Raw genomic sequence first — 10,150 nt, forward strand, 5'->3', positions numbered from 1 at the left:
CACACACACACACACACACACACACACACACACACATACACACATACACACACGGACAATTTCGTCTACCCAATTCCCCTATAGCGCATGTGTTTGGACTGTGGGGGAAACCGGAGCACCTGGAGGAAACCCACTCGAACGCAGGGAGAACATGCAAACTCCACACAGAAACACCAACTGACCCAGCCGAGACTCAAACCAGAGATTAGATTGAACTTTATTGTCATCACACATGTACAAGTACAAGGCAACAGAATGCAGTAAATGTAGAGAGCTTCTTGCTTTGAGGTGACAGCACTAAATACTGTGCCACCGCGTCGCCCACCAAATATATCAAATAAATAAAAGTTTTAATGTAGTCATCGATGCCAAAAAGAACCTGCAGTTTTAAGAGCATACAGAAAAAAATGAATGAATTAATTAATAAATGCATAAAATATATATTTATAAAGAGTTGAGATGCAAAACCCTCTAAATCCATCAGACCTCGTTCATTTTCATCCGCTTTTCTGAGGCCGGGTTGCGGGGGGCAGCAGTCTTAGGAGAGAACCCCAGACTTCCCTCTCTCCAGACACTTCCTCCAGGGGGATCCAGAGGCGTTCTCAGGCCAGCCGAGAGACATAGTCCCTCCAGTGTGTCCTCGGTCTTCTCCGATACACACCTTACAGATCACTCAGATCATCAGGATCATATAAACTAGTTCACATTCACATCAGGACTGAACACACATCTCTTCAGCTGAGCCTTTACTGAATGAGCACTGTGCTGCGTCTGACAGATCATACTATTGTCTTTCTCTTCTTTTTCATTATCTTATAACCTATTTTAACACATTTTTATCCTTTTTATCTATTTTTTATTCTTATTTTTATAATTCTTATTATTTGTTTGTATTTTTCTTATACTTCTCTCTTTTATTCTTGGTTATGTAAAGCACTTTGAATTGCCTCTGTGTATGAAATGTGCTTTATAATTAAAGGGTCACGAAACACCAAAACACATGTGTTTGAGCTGTTGACAGTGGTATATGTGTCCCACACTGCTAAAAACACTATTAGGACACCTATATTTCACTAAAAAGTGTAAATTGGTTGTTTTTGCGTTATTTTAAGCAAATTCGTACTTCCTGTTTGAAACGAATTTTTGAAGCTGCGTCACGGTCATGACATAATAGTGTTGTATTCCAGCGTGCAGACTGGGCGTCTGTGCCAGAGTGAGTCTTATTACGTCTTACAGTGTGTTGCATTAATGCATGAGTAAGGCTTGGGTCAAACCAATCAGCGCACTCTATTGTGCAACTTCATTAATATTCATTACTATCACCGTGTTTTCAGAACAGAGACGCCACGTTGTGTTGGCAAAACAAGCGTGAAGTGTTGCTTTTATAGTTTGCTGCAGTTAAGTTTCGTTTTCATTTTCTCTCTGTGAGAGCTCAGACTCACGTGTGGATTACAGTGTACGCGACGCGCGACAACAATAACTTACGTGTCTAAGGAGGATTATTGTTTACCTGAGAGCTGTTCTCATCTGCAAACGCTGGGATCTGGAATCGTTTGTAGTATTCTCTTCATAAAGACGCGGCTCTAGTTGCTGGTGATTGTTCTGTCTCTACAGATTTGGTAAGTGAGTGACCAGTGCTCTTTGTTTATTCAGTTTGTTCGTATCTAACAAACTATTGCACAGAGTGTAAACACGTTAGCACCACAACCAAACTTTAACCTCGTGTAGGGTTTTTACCGCATTTAGTGACCGGTGTTCCGGAGAATTCAGTTCCCCTGTTCCCCCACTCACAGCGCATGCGCAACTTTAGGCTGATTCCATGTACACAAATCATGACGTCATGAATTCGCTTCGCGAACTGAAACACTTCATGGTTGTTTTGCTGTATTTTCGTAAGCCCAGTGTTTATTTCATCACAGAGTTTAATTATTTTTTTTTAATTATTTGCATGGACACCCGTGTCTTGTATTATTTCTGTTTTTAGCACGCGTTCACTTGTTTCTTTCAAACAGTTGCCTTGTCGAAAAAAATAAACCATGTGCACTGCACAAATTATAGTGTGTTTTATTTCAGATAAATCACAGTGATACTTGTGTTGTTTTAAAAGACATATTTACGTAACTTGTCATGTATCTTCAGAAAGTGACTTTACATTAAAAACACAGGAGTACAGATTTTCCCGAAGCAGAGGAAAGTGTTACCTTCTGAGGATTGGAAAACACAATATACAATGCCTTTTTAACGTCAGACTTAAATCTTAACAATTACCTTAGATTTAAAAAACATAAGTAGGCCTAAATTAAAAGGATGATACATTAAATGAGTTTACTATTTGAACAACCTTACACAATGCTTATCACTATACACACACACACACACACACACACACACACACACACATATATATATATATATATTATATATTATATATATTATATTATATAAATTAGCAAAAAAGGTAAAAACTTTTCAAACGAACCAACCAAAAATACGTGCACATTTTCAAGTGTTTAAAGCAAGCTAAGCAATAATATTCTTCATTATAGGCTGTACAATATATCTTATCAGCATTAATTTTGCAATGTGCCCATCTGCAGTAGTCACATCTGCAATGTTGAGCAGCACAGAAGTTCAGAGTACATGTGATTTGTGGAGTAGCAGCAGATTTTAACCAAAATTAAATAAAAAAATTATCACTTGCATATGATTTTAAAGAGTTTAATACATTTAGGCACAAGAAATTATAACTTTTATATCTTAAACAAATATTAATTGTACTTGTTTTTATATAAAGAAGACTAGTGTTATTTTATATTTGATTATTCAATTTCTGTACTGAATGCTCCAAAAAAAAAAAACACTGTTTATCTCAGCGGTTTTGTCTTTGCCCTGTTTATCTATGCTTGTAAATTGTTTTATGCATGAATCAATCAGTCCCCTACAAAATTATGCCAATCAATTTAAATTAATGAATTATTTTCTAACAGAGCTATTTAACCAATCTGATGAAATTGTATTTATATCATAATATATAAGGCATAACAACAAAAATATTGCAATATTAGTTTTATTTTGTTTTTTCAATATCACACAGCCGTATTCTGCCAACACATGACTGGTGATAACCACATCAATCACAGGCAATCTGAAAGATCATGCAGGGTAATTACTCACAATTGCCTCAACATTAAAATAATGTTTAACAGCTTTTGTCAATTTAACAAGAACCAAAGGTACAAAAAATGTTAAAAATAAAAAAGTACTCATTTACCCATGCAGGTGAATGCATATGGCCATTGTGTAGTCCACAAAAATAACATAAATCACTGTAAATACACTTTTCTGAACATATACGATACCATTAAAAAATGTCACCAGCATCATTGTAGTGCCTTTTAAATCCACAAAAGGCAAAATATAGGAGTTAACACTTCTTTGGGCAATGTAAAAGAATTCCCATGCCTTTTCAATGGTAACACCCCTTCAGACATAGTAAAAAAGTTTTCAAAAGTTATTAAAAAAAATTTGAGTCTATAGTTGTATCATGTGCTGTATCCATAATTTTTGTTTAAATGCTCTTTCTGCAGATGAAAACTGTTGGAGACAATTATTAGATTAAAAAGACGTCATTGTATTGTTGTTTTGTTTTTTATTTAATACAGGAAACTTCCCTTGCTTACAGAAAATCTGTTCCCATGTGTTTTCATATGCAGATAAGTGACAAATGTTTGCATTAACAGTCTATGCAATTTTTAAACATTACAAGCATCATCGTGACTTACCTAAAACAAGAGACACTAATTTTGCAGTGATGTTTTTCTCGACAAGGCTTATTTGAAAGACTATGCTTGTTTGAAAGAAACACGAGAAAACACGCACATCACGCACACATTAACAACAAAACAATTAATGAGTGCATGCAAAAATTACAATTACAAAATATAATAAAAAATAGTTTAATGCAACCAACATTGGGTTAGTTAATACAGCAAAACCAACACGAATTGATTCACTAGCGAAGCGAAAGCATGACGTCATTACTGAGAATTAGCGCATGCGCTGTGAAGGGGGGAACAGGGGGAACTGAATTCTCCGGAACACCGGAATAACACGCGCGGCTTTCTGACACTACCTGTCGTGTGCATCTAAGTTTCTGGGAAATGCAGAGGGTTTTTTTCTCTCATTCGCCGTGCGGTATCAAACATTGCATGAAAAATACACGCTTAGAGCAGCTCCTCGAATCAAATATCTCGTGTGTCGCGAGGGGCATGAATGAATTCCCTGAATGAAAGAGCCAAACTGCAGTTAAAGTCCACCATTTAATCATTTGGCTAATAATTCGACTACAGATGTCCATGTAGGTTAAACACCATCACATTCTCCTGTATGTATGTATGTGTGTGTGTGTGTGTATTTTGACTCTGAAACTCGCGCGTGCCCAAATCGACACTCCCACACCCTCCCACTTTAGTTCCTGCGACACTCCCCCCTAAACAGAGCTGGACACGCCCACTTTTCTGACTTTTCCAAAGAAGAGGTGTGAAAACACCCTGCTGAAACGAGGGGGTTTCATGGCCCTTTAAACTTGCCTTGCCTTCATTGCCTGCCCTGTTATATACCTGATTTCTTTTGGAAACTGGACCGCTAAAAATGAAACGAAATTAACGTTATCCTTCATGCGTAGAAAAACTGAGGGGGAAAATGATATCATAAATCTATATGATATAATAAAATCATAATCTAATAGCACATTTATAGAAAATAGGCAATTACAGATTAATAAACATGTTCTATTTAAAAATATATCGAGTTTTTTCTGGGTTTTACAGACCGTTTTTTTTTTTTGTCTGTTTGTTTGTTTAAAACAAATGTTACTGTAATGCAATAGTGCTGAAGTGTCTTTCACTGACATACTTTGCACACTGGTAATATTTTTCCTGAGACATATATATATATATATATTATAAAAGTGATGTCCTAATTGAGGCAAAGCAGTGGCTCAGTAGGTAGTGCTGTTGCCTCACAGCAAGAAGGTCACTGGGTTGCTGGTTCGAGTCTGGGCTGGCTCAGTTGGTGTTTCTGTGTGGAGTTTGCATGTTCTCCCTGCCTTCGCGTGGGTTTCCTCCAGGTGCTCCGGTTTCCCCCACAGTCCAAACACATGCGGTACAGGTGAATTGGGTAGGCTAAATTGGCCATAGTGTGTGTGTGTATGAATGTGTTTGTGGATGTTTCCCAGAGATGGGTTGCAGCTGGAAGGGCGTCCGCTGCGTACAAACTTGCTGGATAATTTGGCGGTTCATTCTGCTGTGGCAACCCCAGATTAATAAAGAGACAAAGCCGACAAGAAAATGAATGAATGAATGTCCTAATTGAATTACTCAGAGTAATATAAAGTCTGGAGCCTACATCTCAAATGTAAGGAACATAGGAGACTGCAGGGAATTATATTATGTTTGGGAATCGACATTACAGTTTTTCTCCATTGGTTTGGCTCATTTCTTGAAACAGGAATTACAACAACATGAACAAAACTCCAAACCACTCGGCAAGTGTTCACAACAGACTTGATTTTCTCCTTCATTTCATCAGATAGCAAATGTCTAAGTAGATCTTTGCAAATGATTAAGTACAGGTAGCCGACATTTAGCACAGTTTCCAAGTGATTAGATCTAGTAGATCTAAACTGATTGTTAATTCTCAGTTCAATGGTTGTTCTCTCCAAAATGTGTCAGCGTCATGTCATTGTATAAGTCATCACATGCACAATAGTCTGTTCAATTGTCAAGATTAGCCAAGAACATAGAATACCATAAATCCGTGGAACATTTGATAGATTTATTACAGCAACTGACAGTCAGGTGAAACTAAAACTAGACTAACAAAGGAGGAATTTCACACATGTCATCTTGGTTTGTGTGTTGATATTACATGATATTTTGTTTTATTCTGATGTATGGAAATGACTTTATGTGTGTGATTGATAATGATTACAACTTCATTGGCAGTATGAGTGCAATGTGTGATGCCAAACCTTGGAGGCTACTCTTAAACTAAAATCCTTTCCATAAATGTTATCCATTTATTTTATTTAGTTTTGTACACAATCGCATTCTGTCAAAAGACAAAAAAACACTGGAGTAACCATTAATAAAACCTGGGCTAAGACTGAAAGGTGGACTTGAGGGATATTTCAATGGTCTCTGTGATGGTGACAAAACAACTGAACATTTTGACTTGCAGTGCTCACGCAATGCCAAAGGGACACAGGATTTTATGGGCACTGACTGTATAAATGAGAAGGACATTTAGTTTCGACACACGAGTGAACAGTTTAGGGAAATATATGAGTTTTAGCAAGTGTTTTACTAAACAATCTTATAGTGTTGAGGATGTAGATCCTGTCTCAAGACATGAGCCAAACCAAATGACAGAAAATGTAACCCAGTATTCGTTGCTTCCTTTTTTCTTATGTTATTTATATTAATTATGTAATATTTACTTTATATTATTTGCTTATTAAATGTATTATTTCTGGATCAACTTTTAAATTAATGTTAATTGTTTTTAATTTCTGAGTTTTTATGAGCTCAGGATGTATATTGTATTTATTGTATTACTAAGTAATACATTTTCACTTTTGGCTAATTATTGTTTCATTGCAGGGTTTTTGCTTTTGGAGTTACAGTTTTTCTCAGTTGCCTTGGTGCATTTCTCACAACACCAGTGCATTTCTGCACAATAGTTCATGCATTTCTCAAAACAATAAGTACAAACTGCATGACCTAGATGGCAACCTGCAAAAGCGCGCATCACATGCTCAAAATGGAGAGCTCATCCCTCAAAATCAAGTATTGATGTCAATCGAAGTGTCAGTATCATCAATATAAAAAGTCCTGACAGCTTTGTTTATGAACGGGATAGTCAGATGGCTTAGTCCTGTTTTCATTATGACAGTTTACTCTGGACATTTTTTCAATGCAAAAAAGTCAGATGTTGATGACACTTGCTGGAATTGCTCAAGACAGCATTATATACTATTAGCACAGCCATTTGAAACACATCACTGCATTTAGTGAGGTATTTGAGTACAAGACACTGAATATGTCTGTTTCACATGTTTACTGCATTTGCTCTTTGCAATTCTAATTAATTCAGCATTGTGCAAAAGAATAAATACACCCTTATTTACAACAAACATACACTTCCTTTGGGTCAAGCTGTGCACAACTGTACACAATATTGCAGAACATATTATAACTGAACATACAACACACACAGCTCTGTGAATCATTCATCAAAGTTTCAATTTTTAAGACATTTTCAGGAAAATAAAGATTTACATTTATATATATATATATATATATATATATATATATATATATATATATATATATATATATATATATATATATATATATATATGTATATATATATATATATATATATATATATATATATATATATATATATATATATATATATATATATATATATATGTGTGTGTGTGTGTGTGTGTGTGTATAAAATTTGCTAGACAGATTTTGACACTAGTTCAACATTTTTGTCTGTAATGACTCAAGTAATGAAAAGAGCACTGTTAGTTTTATATAGAGTGACTATTAAGCATTCACACGTGTAGTTCATTTTGACTGACATGACATAAGCAGATGATGATGTTATAAACAGCTGAGAGTTTTATGAAAGCAGTTGATGCATGTCCAAAAGCATCTGCAGTGTGTTGGAAGGAATGAGAAACTGCTATTAGGATGTGCACAAATGACTAACTGTTTTGAGAAATGCATGACCTGTTGTGCAAATGTAAATAGTGTTGTGAGAAATGCACCAAAACCACTGAGAAAAACTGTAATAAAAAAAAGCTCAAGCTGGAATCTTTAGACTCTTCAATCTGTTTGCTAAATGAACAGAATATGTTTTAAACACACCAGAAGGGCGCACAGTAGGAATCGCTGTTCCTTTATTAAAGATAGCTTAATTATTTATTTATTAAGCTGCTGGTTGACAGAAACACAGTGCTGTTTTAAAATATCCAAATCATTCAGACGGTTATTAAGTAGAAGAAATCTGGCTTTACTTTTCGGCTTCATTGATTGTATTTAATAAGCAATATAATCATTGTGGGCCGGTTTGCAATGGCAATACTCCACTATATTAGAGCAAGGTAGAGCCCCAAATGTACAGGGCGGGCCCTGGTCAATGGCTTCCAGCATTCTTCAAATCATCTAGTTTTGTGTTAAACAGAAGAAAGCTTTGTAGAGACTTAAGGGGAGTAAATAGTGAGTAAATGTTGATATTTGGGTGAACTGCGTCTTTAAATAGAGAAAGAGCTCATGTGAGTCGAACACTGGACTCTTGTGTTCCTCCTGATGTCCAGCAGAGGGACACACACACACACACACACACACACACACACACACACACACACACACACACACACACACACACACACACACACACTCACACACACACACACACACACACACACACACACACACACACACACACACACACACACACACACACACACACACACACACACACACACACACACACACACACACACACACACACACACACACACAGTAACATACTTTAGTTTTTACTACAATTTATCAAACTGAGTTGATTTCATCACAGTCACTGTGTTTTATCCTCTGCATTCAGACTATACATGACCAGTCAACATTATGAATTGCTTTTAGATTAGCTTTGAGCACTTCCTGACAGCACTACATGCCGTATATGCAGATGAATGACAGTTTAAAGCAGTGTGTTTGCTGCTGTTGTCTTTTTATTCTTATCAGCTCAGTGAAATCAGTGTGCACTGAGACAAGACTCCTCTTTTCCTGCTCTTCATGTGTCCAGAATAATGAGAAATGTCAGAGCCGTCCTGCTGTCTGTGTTCCTGCATTCTCTATCCAATGTTCATCTTAATTCAGCTATTTAGATTTTAAAAGCTGATTAATTCAACTAAAAACATTACATTTATTAAAAAAGTAAGTCAAATATTACAACTTGGTTTAATTAATGCATTACTTTACTCGTTACTAGAGAAGTCATATAATTAAGGTAAGTCACATTATTTGTAATGCATTTCCCACAACACTGACTGTAGATAAATAATGCTGGAGGGAAACTCACAAACACCTGGAGACTCTGAACACACACCTGAGAGGAACATTAGCCTGTATAATCATTGCTGGAGGACAAGCAGATGGTGGAGAGGACACACAAGTTCTTCACAAGACTTTTGGCCAGCGGAGAAATTAAAATGGTCGTGCCCAACTGAGTCTGGTTCTCTCAAGGTTTTTTTTCTTCACTCCCATCAGGTGAAGTTTTTTTTCCCTCTCCGCTGTCGCCACTGCCTCGCATGGTTCAGGATTGGTAGAGCTACACATCGATGAATTTGCTCTTCAGTGTTTGAACTCTCAGTAATGATTAAATCACACTGAACAGAGCTAAACTGAACTGAACTGAACTTAAACACTAAAACCTGAACCACACTGTTCCAATTACTATGACCATTTATGTGAAGCTGCTTTGACACAATCTACATTGTAAAAGCGCTATACAAATAAAGCTGAATTGAATTGAATTGAACACACACACACACACACACATATATATATACACACACTCACCGGCCACTTTATTAGGTACACCTTACTAATTTCAGGTCGGACCCCTTTTGCCTTCAGAACTTTTTTAATCCTTCATGGCAGAGATTCATCAAGCTGCTGGAAATATTCCTCAGAGATTTTGCTCCATATTGTCATGATAGCATCACACAGTTGCTGCAGATTTGTCGGCTGCACATCCATGATGCCAATCTCCCGTTCCACCACATCCCAAAGCTGCTCTATTGGATTGAGCTCTGGTGACTGTGGAGGCCATTTGAGTGCAGTGAACTCATCGTCATGTTCAAGAAACCAGTCTGAGATGATTGAGCTTTATGACATGCTGCGTTATCCTGCTGGAAGTAGCCATCAGAAGATGGAGACACTGTGCTCATAAAGGGATGGACATGGTCAGCAGCAATACTCAGGTAGGCTTTCTATCAGCTGGAACCAGTCTGGCCATTCTCCTCTGGCCTCATCAACAAGGCATTTGCGCCCACAGAACTGCCTTGATA

The sequence above is a fragment of the Danio rerio genome, chromosome 13 (assembly GCF_052040795.2).
Source record: "Danio rerio strain M-AB ecotype USA chromosome 13, GRCz13ab, whole genome shotgun sequence".
Classification (NCBI taxonomy): Eukaryota; Metazoa; Chordata; class Actinopteri; order Cypriniformes; family Danionidae; genus Danio; species Danio rerio.